Consider the following 11,015-nt stretch of genomic DNA (forward strand, 5'->3'; position numbering starts at 1 on the left):
GACAACTAAAAGCCCTAGTGTTGGTAGACAGTCGCAACTCTCTGCAGTGGTGGAACCCACAAAACCTTTCCAAGGGGTGACTGTTCCAAGAGCCGGTTCCACAAGTAGTATTAACAGCGGACGCATCACTGACAGGTTGGAGAGCCCACCTCCTTCAATACACAGTCCAAGGTCTCTGGGCAGTCAAACAAAAGACACTGCATATAAACCACTTAGAGTTACTAGCAGTATGTCTAGCAATGAAAGCCTTCCAGAAATACTTGTACAACAAGGCTGTGTTAATCCGGACGGACAACATGACAGCCATGTAATACATCCAATAACAGGGAGGGACAGACTCTCCGAAGCTCTCTCACCTAGCACAGAGTATATGGAGGTGGGCAATTACAAAAAACATCTTTCCCCTTGAATACCACCTCCCAGGAATAGACAAATCAGATCGCAGATCTACTAAGCCGACACAGCCAACAAATACACGAATGGGAGATTCACCCTCAAGTTCTCCAACCATTCTTCAAAAAATGGGGACATCCAGAAATAGATCTGTTTGCCACAAAAGAAAACTCAAAATGCCAATCCTTTGCCGCCAGGTTCCCACACCCGTTGTCACAAGGCAATGCGATATGGATGAACTGGTCAGGCAGATTTGCGTATGATTTTCCGCCAACCCCACTCATTCCATTAGTGGCACGCAAACTAAGGCAACCTTCACTCACAATGATCCTGGTTGCTCCCACATGGGCAAGACAGCCATGGTACACAACGCTCCTAGAGCTCTCAGTAGTTTCGCACCAAAGACTACGCCTGTCGCCACAATTGCTAACACAGAACCATGGCGAAATCAGGTAACCAGATCCCAATCAGATGAACCTAGCGATCTGGCTCCTGAGGTCTTAGAGTTCGGATACCTTAACTTGCCTCCAGACTGCATGAACATTATCAAGGAAGCAAGACGTCCCACTACCAGAGCATGCTAAGCAGCTAAATGGAAAAGCTTTGTAATCTATTGTAATAATAACCAAATCAATCCAGTAGATGCCTCCATCGAAAACATAATCTGTTACTTGCTACATCTTCAAAGATGTAATCTGGCATACTCATCCATAACGTTACACTTTGCTGCTATAGCAGCATATCTTCAAAACAGGCAACACGTGTCCCTGTTCGGAATACCACCTATCAAAGCTTTTATGGAAGGACTAAAAAGAATTATCCCTCCAAAGCATCCACCTTCACCAGTCTGGAACTTAAACGTAGTACTAACCAGACTCATGGGGCCACCGTTTCGAACCACTCCATTCATGTGAACTACAATTCTTAACATGGAAGGTGGCATTTTTAATTGCCATTACCTCCCTCAGGCGAGTAAGTGAGCTACAGGCACTAACCATTCAGGAACCCTTCATGCAAATACACCACAATACGGTAGTGCTTCGTACTAACCCTAAATTTATGCCCAAAGTGATATCCACTTTCCACATCAATCAGTCCATAGAATTGCCAGTTTTCTTTCAAAAACCCGCAGTCGGTGGCTGAAAGAGCCCTAAACACACTAGATGTCAAAAGAGCTCTGCTACATTACGTTGACTGAACTAAATCATTCAGGAAAACAAAGCAACTTTTTGTTGCTTTTTCTCCACAACATAAGGGTAATCCCATTTCAAAGACGGGAATAGCCAGATGGATAGTTAAATGCATTCAAATATGCTAACAAAAGGCAAAGCGCACTTTAACAGTGCCCCCAAAAGCCCACTCAACGCACAAAATAGGGGCATCCATGGCTTTCCCAGGAAATATTCCCCTAGAAGACATATGTAGGGCGGCTACATTGTCTACCATACACACTTTCACTAAACACTACTGTGTAGACGTGCAAACTAAGCAAGTAGCTGCTGGAGACCAGGCTGTCCTTAAAACTCTTTTTCAAACCACTGCAGCTGGTACAGGTGACCACCGCTAGAGGAGAAACTGTTATACAGTCTATGCTAAGATATGAATTCAGCAGCCCACATGCCTCGAACGGAAAATGCTACTTACCAGTATGCATCTGTTCTTGGCATGTAGGGCTGCTGACATTCATATCGCCCACCCTCCTCCCCGGTGCCTGTCACAGCTGCAGAGTTATCCTTTACATACATTTACATGGTCATCTCTTACTTTCCTATACTCCATCTTTGCCACAATGGCGAAAAACAATCTGAAGATGGAGAAGATGCCCATGCGCACTGTAGTCCAGGGGAGGAGTCACCTATCTCGTGATACTTCGAAGACAACAAGGTGCAAACATCCGGACCCAACACTAGGCAGCGATCTATGCTAAGATATGAATGTCTTTTCTTTTTTTCTTTTTTGATAAAGCGTTTCCTGGCCACCAATTTCTGTACTGCTAATTAATTAATCAGATTCCAAATACAACGCCATGAGTCATTGTACTATACTTTCATGATTGTATTGATTCAACTTAATTTGAAACAACAATTCATCATTCTGGGGGCATCAGAGGAATACACATTTCATTCAATGTAGTATGCATTTCAAAACATTTTAAAGAATATTATAAAAAACATATTTTCATGAATTCATTACAAAAAGAACATTATCGAAAAACATTATAATCACATCATGTAATTACACCAGTCGAAAATTCAGTGGATGCCTGCCAACGATAAGACTATTCTCTCATTACAATTTTATGTGACGTTATGACAGGCAGACTGCGGGGAAAACAGTTTTTTGAAATAAAGTTTGCTCTCGGGGTATGTTTTGTGCATCAACACTCTCACTAGAGTCCCATTCGATGTTGGTCCCTCGCAGACAATTATGTACGTGCCAACGTGTTTCCAATCCCCCTGTATTTTAGGGGATTATCATCAGGGCTTTGGACCCCGGTGTAATCATAATAATTAACAAAATAATAATACATAATGAGTCGCACACTTTTTACCTCCCTCTCTCTAATTTTCAATGGGCAAACTCAACAAAGTTTATGGGTACCTTATATATTTTGTAGTGTTGTTCTCTTATTAGTCCGTCTTCTGTACCAGAACACAATCAAATTGATTGTATGAGTGTGAGTATTATAAGTCTGACAATACGGGCTGATATTAGGTCAATCAGGTTTATTATTTGAAGAAACTTACTGGAGTCTTCACAGTTGTATTCAGATGACCCCCCATGTGTATTTTCAAACACAGTCAGCAAACAATAATTTTAGACGCTTTCAATTCACCCTAAAAACGGATTATTTTAATCGTTTTAGCCAAACGAACTCACTCACTGTTTGTAACATAGGACGAGCTCTCTGTGACATTCCTCTTACTTTTTGGAAAGATTCCTCTTCAGCCAGGAAAATTACGTCCTCATTGACGTTTGGAGCATCATCATTTCCTAGTACAATCCAAACGAGAAAAACATTTTTTAGTTGTCGTTCTGCATTTCCAACCATGGTTACTTAATTGTTCATGCTTGGTGAGTATGGTCTTTTTCTCATATTTGCGGCTGCAGCCTGTTTATTGTGCCATTGCGCATATTTATAAAGTTCCGTTTGTCAACGCGGTCGAGCTTTTCAGATGCTCGGCGTTCCTGTGTTTTTATAAAGTTAAACAGACCGTGCGTGTCTGGCCATCCCCCTTCATCATAATATTGCCGTTGAGCCCGAACTAATCGTGTTGAATAAGCGTAAGACTTCACTTACTTTTCAGCAATGTTCCTGTAGTCTTGATACAAACGTGACGTCTCTCAGCAAGCACCCAACAGGCCGTGCTTGTGCTGTCACTGCTTCTGTTAGTATCGTCTTCCTGTTTCATGCTCCTTTGGATTATGTGATATGTAGTTGCAAGGCTTCATCGTCATAATTTCCGTTTGATAACCCGTGGCATTTTGGAACTTGTGTGAATTTCAATAGCCAGTCTGTGTTCGATTAATTTCACGGTCCCATACGCCAATACTCAAGTTAGTGCTTGATTTAACTCGGTTAGGTCATTCAGAACTTTTGTTGTGCAGTGAAACTTTAAAATTAAATATGCTTCTTTTTTGGCCAACATATTTTCCATATTTCCACCACGTGGGGGCGGTTTGATGCTGGACCAAACGTCCATTGAAAGTCTCTTTCTGAATGGTTGTTGCTGACAAAATGTTCTACCATCGGGGCGGTCAGAACGCGATTCTTTATGCGCGATCTATGTTGTACAATTCGCTGGTTCACCTGTTGTGGTGTTTTCCCGATATATATTTGGGAACAGGGGCATTTAATTGCGAAAATTATGTTTTTCGTTTTGCAGTTGGTAAACTCATTGTGAATCCATTTAATGCCATCATGTGTTAACTCGTGGCCTTCAATCGTCATACTGCAGAGTGACCAGTTCCCACACTTTCTGTGACCTTAAATGGGTGGTAAATTCCAGCTGGAAAAAATTGAAAAGGAGGTAGAGACATTTAAAGATAATACAATTAACTTTAAGACCAATAAATTTGAAAAAGACACTAAAAACTTCAACATTGAAAGTGTATATCCCTATCTTAAGGAAGATTATTACTCCCAGGTGGAAGCACGCAGAGCGCGAACACAATATCAAGGAAGATCTAAGAATCTGTTCACAACCTTCTCTGAGTAATCTTCTTCTGACTCTTCAGGTGTCACCAATCCTCGAGAAGGGCCATTAAAAAGAGAGGGTGCTTTTTTAGAGCAAGGCGGCCCGAGAAACAGAGTACTCTTCAAGGCACCACAACCGCAATGGGAGATGAGAACTCGCAAGAACTATTACAAGAGTTGAATACCACTTCCATAGTCAATTTATCACAGAGAGTACTTACTCAAGCTGAGAAATCTGTTCTTAAGCTGGGTATAAAATTTGTCCCTTCCACATGGACCGACTTTGCAAATTTGAAAATAAAGATACTTGATCTTTTCCGAAAGATTCGATTGAAGGTGTTCTTCGCAGGAAAGGAATACCAAGGATATAGAGAAGCCTCTGGTTTAGCCAACAGATCTACTTTCACCCCTCCACCACACCTGATGCCCAAACAAGTGATTGCATTTGAACAAGCTGTCATGTCCTCCATCAATCACCTTGAGAAGCAAAATCAGTACGTCCAAATGAACATCTCGAAACAACAATATGAGGCGATCAAGAACCTACAGAATGAAGATTCGGTAGTTATAAATCCCGCCAACAAAGGTGGAGCCCTGGTTGTGTAGACCAAACATCTGTATGTAGCAGAAGCAAATAAACAAATCTTGAACAAAGAATGGTACAGATCATTGAGTAAAGATCCCAACCCCAGTATCGAAGATGAAATAAAAGAAAAACTTAAATGGGGATTGGATGCAGGAAGATTGGGACCAAAGGATTATGAGTACTTAAATAAAAGAAATCTGAGCACCCTGGTAATTTATGTTCGAGGCATATGAGCTGCAGATCCTACACTTAGCAATAGATCGCCACCTGGTGTTGGGCTCGGATGATTGCAGGTTGTTGTCTTCTTGGAAGAAGTCTTTGTAGTCACGAGATAGGTGACTCCTCCCTTGGACAATACTGCGCATGGTCATCGACTCCATCCTCAGATAGTTTTTTTCTGCCACTGGGTTCGGATGAAAGTTTTCCGCTCCGGCTAGAAGACTTTTCTGCATTTTCGGATCGAGAAACTTTAAATAAACTTATTTCGACATCAAATAGACTTTTCAACATCACCAGCTACATTCCGGTGCGTCGATGCGGGCCGTTGGGCCTATCGGCGCCATACGGCCTACTCCTCATGGACAGAACTCCATTCAAGAGATGCCCGGTATGTCGAGCAAAATTCCCTCATAGCGACCATCGCAAGGTTTGCAACCTCTGTCTCTCTCCAGAACACGACGAGTCGACCTGCACAGCCTGTGCCTCCCTCCGATAGAAGAAGACCATCCGGGATCGGAGGGCCCGTCGACACGAGATGAGGAGATCAGCACCAGCACCGGAGGCCATCTTTGAGGAGGAGATCGTCGAAGAAGACGTCTCCGAGGACGAAGATCCAATCGAAGATCTCTCCGAGGAGGAGGCTCCACTCGGCGCAGAGGAAGACTCGCCTGATCTCCAGATCACATCGGGGGCAGAGGATTCGGACGATTTGATTCCATCTCGACAACCTGTGAGTACATCTGCCCCTGCGCGACAGACACTACCCAAACAAAAGGCAACAGTCAGCACTCCGCCCATGTGGTCCAGTCGAGACCGAAATTTACCCTCGAACGCCCCACCTTCGGGCCCGGCTTCGAGGAAAGAGAATACGCCTTCCGGTGCCTCGGCACCGAAGAAACACCATGTGCCAATTACACCTCCTCCATTGGCACCGAAACATCCTTTGATACCGAAGGACTCGTCGGCACCGAAGACAAAACGCCCTTCGGTGCCCAAAGACAAGGACACTTCGGCACCCGCACCAAAAGACACATCGGTGCCAAAGCCAAAACCCGTACCGGACCCGAAAGCTTCGACTCCGAAACCTTCCGGTTCCAAAAACAAAGAGGGGAAGCCAGATTCCGGCGCCACAGGCCCAGCAAAACCTGTCTCCACGCCGAAACCTCCAATATCGGCACCAAAGACCCCAGATAAGACTAAACAACCTTCTGTACCGAAAACATTGCCACAGGACTCAATTACTCCTCCTAAGGCAAAGAACACTAGACAACCTCTATCGGCACCGAAAAAATTGACGCCGAAGATTATAGAAGAGGAAGAGCTGTTTAGACCAGATCCTAGACAGAAAAAAGTCCATATTAATCCAAAAACTGGACATGTGGAAGCAATTCCTTATACAAAAAGACCAGCAGAGACACCACTTACACCTGTGGTTCCTGCCAAAAAGGATTGTGCAACTTCTCCAATGCACCCTTCCTCTCCTTCACCTTCTTCCTCTCCAATTACTCCATATATTGAACCTATAACTTCTCCTATTCAATCTCCTGCATCATCACATCACACTGATGAGGAGTATGATTTAGGTGGGGGGATGATGTACCAGAGCCACATACATACCCTTTAGAGGATATTAACACAGAATATCCCAAGGATGACGATGCATATAATTTTGCACCAAACAATGCACCAGACATCCCTGATCCTCAGTACTACCCAACAAAACCTTCCCCTACAGAGGATAGTATTGGGTTTAATCATTTATTAAACAGAGCTGCACTTTACCATGGGGTTCCTTTGCACTCTGATACCATTCAGGAGGACTTCTTGTTAGACACTATTTAACAGTCACAAAGGTTTACCCAAATATGACCAATGATCAAAGGAGTCATTAAACATGCTCCAGAGAATTTTGTTTTCACAACTGCTTTTTATTAAAAGTTTAGGCATAGCATATGTAGAGTTCTCCACAATCAGGAGGACGCTGTCAACGGCATACATGTAACAGGATGAATATATATAGCCTAAACTCTTAAATCACCCCCTCCCACACTCCCATGCCCCGCTAAGTACCCCAAAAGATAAACTCCCCCCGCTACCCACTCCTAATCCCACCCTAACCCAGTGCACGTGTTCACTTTCCACTACAGTATACAGGTAAAGCACAGTAGGTATCAAGTACCCTCCAAGGCCCGAGGTCTCCGTCGGCAGATTGTGCATCCTCTAAGTCAACTGGGGGCTCCAAGGTCAACCCTCTGTAGTCCGCCCATCGCTTCCAGATCTTGTAATGTTTCCGGGTGCTCCAGAGATTTTTAAAGATCCAGTACGGTGTATGGTGCTAAATCCTAGAATAGTGATAAAGTATAGACCAGCACCAGCTGATCCAGTATACATTAAGGGACATCTGCCATTAGACTCCTTGGTAGTGTAAATGCACGTATAAGGGACAATTCTCAAATTTCTGACAAAGAATCCAAGATTATTGATGCATCAGGGAAACGAATTGCTGCACAAGCAACAAACATATGGCGCATAGCAAATACACAAGCCTTACTCTCACGCTACAACAGAGCTCATTACGACCAACTAGAAAAGTTAATGGAACACCTACCGGATCAACACAAAGATCTGGCAGCAGAGCTTTTACAGGAAGGCAAATTAATATCTAATACCTCAATTAAATGCGCACTAGATGTAGCTGACACAGCATCCAGAGCAGTTAACACTAGTGTTATTCTCAGGCGTCACGCATGGTTACGCATTTCAGGTTTCAAACCAGAAGTACAAACTACCATCCTTAACCAGCCCTTCAATCAGAACCAATTGTTCGGACCGGAAGTAGATAATACACTAGAAAAGATGAAGACGCAGAGACGGCTAAGTCTATGGGGGCATTACAATCCACCCAAACTAGAGGTTCTTTTCGCCGTTCCTCTTATAGAGGAGGCTCCAAGCAGACCAGCGCAGATACAACATCATCTTTTAAAACTCACACACAAACCTCCTCTAATAAAGGCTACTTTAGAGGAGGATACAGAGGCAATAACAAAAAGGGAAGAGGTAGAGGTAATAACAACAACCACTCCTCTTACACTCCCAAACAGTGACTTCCCTCTGCCTCCCCTACAGCATTCCACTCCTGTGCGGGGCATACTTTCACAGTTCCTACCTGTCTGGAACTCCATCACAACAGACAGGTGGGTAAGGCAAATTATCCAACATGGCTACTGCCGAGAACTCACAGCAACCCCCCCAAACATACCACCTAGGCAGCGTCCAATGTCTGCAGAACACATAGCTCTGCTTCAACAGGAAGTTCTAGCACTTCTACAAAAAGATGCTATTCATGTAGTTCCGTTAGAGGAACAAGGAACAGGAGTTTACTCCCTGCACTTCCTAATTCCCAAAAAGGACGGGACATTAAGACCAATTCTCGACCTCAGGCCCCTCAACCACTACATACAATCAGATCATTTTCACATGATCACTTTACAACAAGTACTACAATTACTACAACAGGGAGACTTTCTGTCCACACTAGACCTAAAGGATGCCTACTTTCACGTTCCTATACATCCTGCGCACAGAAAGTATTTAAGGTTTGTCATACAAGGACAACACTATCAGTTCAAAGTCCTTCCATTCAGGGTCACAACAGCACCACAAGTGTTTACAAAGAGGTTAGCAGTAGTGGCAGCACATCTCAGAAGACAACAAATACATGTCTTCCCCTACCTCGACGACTGGCTTATAAAAGCAAAATCGTTCAACCAGTGTGCACAACACACAAAACAAACAATTCAAACACTGCACAACTTAGGGTTTATGATAAACTACACCAAGTCGCACCTAGAGCCTACACACATTCATCAATATCTAGGAGCTACTATAAACACATCTGTAGCTCTAGCGTATCCCAGTCAAGCCAGGATTCAGAGAGAACTTAGTCTCCCTTTTTCAATGCCAGCACGCTCTCCAAGCCAGAGTGTTCATGAAACTAATAGGCATGATGGCGTCTTGCATCTTTATAGTTCCTCATGCAAGACTGCAAATGCGCCCACTACAAGAATATCTAGCACAACAGTGGAATCAGGCTCAAGGTCAGCTCACAGACCTGGTGTTGGTAGACAGCAGTACATATCGCTCTCTGCAATAGTGGAACACCAAAAACTTGACAAAGGGCCGGCCGTTCCTAGATCCTGTTCCACAGATAGTGCTCACGACAGATGCATCCCTCACAGGATGGGGAGCCCATCTCTTGCATCATACCACACAAGGTCAGTGGAACAATCAACAGAAACAGTTCCACATCAACCATTTGGAGTTGCTAGCAATTTTCCTAGCACTCAAAACTTTTCAAGTACAAATCCAAAACAAAGCTGTCCTAGTCCGGACGGGCAATATGACAGCCATGTATTATATACAAAAACAGGGGGGGACACTCTCTGCATCTGTCCCAACTTGCACAGAACATTTGGATATGGGCCATCCCTCAAAACATACATCTGACAGTAAAACACAGTTTTCCGCTCCGGCTAGAAGACTTTTCTGCATTTTCGAAGCGAGAAACTTTAAATAAACTTATTTCGACATCAAATAGACTTTTCGACATCACCAGCTACATTCCGGTGCGTCGATGCGGGCCGTTGGGCCTATCGGCGCCGTATGGCCTACACCTCATGGACAGAACTCCATTCAAGAGATGCCCGGTATGTTGAGCAAAATTCCCTCATAGCGACCATCACAAGGTTTGCAACCTCTGTCTCTCTCCAGAACACGACGAGTCGACCTGCACAGCCTTTGCCTCCCTCCGATAGAAGAAGACCATCCGGGATTGGAGGGCCCGTCGACACGAGATGAGGAGATTAGCACCAGCACCGGAGGCCATCTTTGAGGAGGAGATCGTCGAAGAAGACGCCTCCGAGGACTTCCAGGAATTCATAACCAGATAGCAGATCTGTTGAGTCGCCAGTCACAACAGATTCACGAATGGGAGTTGCGCCCACAAGTTCTTCAACCATTCTTCCAAATGTGGGGGCATCCACAAATAGACCTGTTTGCCACCCACGAGAACACAAAATGCCCAACCTTCGCCGCCAGGTTTCCACACCCACGGTCGAAGGGGAATGCAATATGGATGAACTGGTCAGGCAGATTTGCCTACGCTTTTCCGCCTCTCCCACTCGTTCCACTAGTAGTACGCAAGCTCAGACAACAGTCTCTCAAACTAATACTAGTGGCCCCCACATGGGCACGTCAGCCGTGGTTCACCACGCTACTAGATCTCTCACTGGTTCCACATCAGAAATTACGGCTCACGCCATCCCTGTTAACACAGAACCATGTAGCAATAAGGCACCCAGAACCAAGCCAACTGAATTTGGCGATCTGGCTCCTGAAGTCCTAGAGTTTGGTTACTTAAACTTACCACCAGACTGTATGAATATAATTAAAGAACCTAGAACACCCACTACCAGAGCATGCTATCCTGCTAAGTGGAAACGGTTGGCAATATACTGTAACAACTGATCCACTGGATGTTTCCATCCAAAATATCATTTGCTACCTTCTACACCTACAAAGGTCCAATTTGGTTTATTCTTCCATACGCCTGCATCTAGC

The sequence above is a fragment of the Lissotriton vulgaris genome, unplaced genomic scaffold (genome assembly GCF_964263255.1).
Source record: "Lissotriton vulgaris unplaced genomic scaffold, aLisVul1.2 SCAFFOLD_1918, whole genome shotgun sequence".
Classification (NCBI taxonomy): Eukaryota; Metazoa; Chordata; class Amphibia; order Caudata; family Salamandridae; genus Lissotriton; species Lissotriton vulgaris.